Source organism: Plasmopara halstedii, assembly GCF_900000015.1.
Source record: "Plasmopara halstedii genome assembly, contig: Scaffold_2904, whole genome shotgun sequence".
Lineage (NCBI taxonomy): Eukaryota > Oomycota > Peronosporomycetes > Peronosporales > Peronosporaceae > Plasmopara > Plasmopara halstedii.
This window is the reverse complement of record NW_020189809.1, coordinates 339068-339774: the sequence shown is the minus strand read 5'-3', so window position 1 is coordinate 339774 and position 707 is coordinate 339068.

The window sequence follows — 707 nt, the reverse complement described above, 5'->3', positions numbered from 1 at the left end:
ATAATATGATACCAATGGACGAGTAGCACCAACTGTTGGTACTTCTCAGCAATATGACGTCTGGTCCCATCGATTTTGCAAAATGCGAACAACATCACATTGACTGAAGTGAAGAAAAGCTGTTGAAGTAATCAGATATAGTGAACAGAAAGAAGTCTACGGATAAAGCTGTCCGCGTAAATGGCAATGAAGATATCAAGGTGCACGACGTCCGAAAAAGTAGCGTCCCGCAGAATAACGGCGAATGTAAGGGCAAGATTTCTCATTGTGCCTAAGTTGGTAGTGTAAAGGCAAACCGTCCGGCTGGAAACATGTCAGCAATGATAACGCACTATTGGCAATTGGTGAAGGACGATCAGCAGTATGGGTTATCGACAGTGGCGCCACATCCTGTATGCCCCACACAGGAACGACTACTTCGAATACAAGGACCTTGAGATGCATCAAAGTGCTTTTTGCAACGGCAAAAAAAATTCTCGTAAAAAGAATTGGCAAAGAAAAATTGACAGGATTAGGTGGAAAGAATATTCGCATGAGCGATGTCTGATCTTTTATATCCCAGAATTGACAGAAAATTGTTGCCGGTTGGCAAGCTTGCGGAACGCGGTATGAAAGTCGAGTTTTTGCCGTCTTCTATGTCACAGGGACAGCGAAAAGACGATCGAATCGGGTCCAAGAATCGGTAAAGCGTACATGCTCGACTGTTA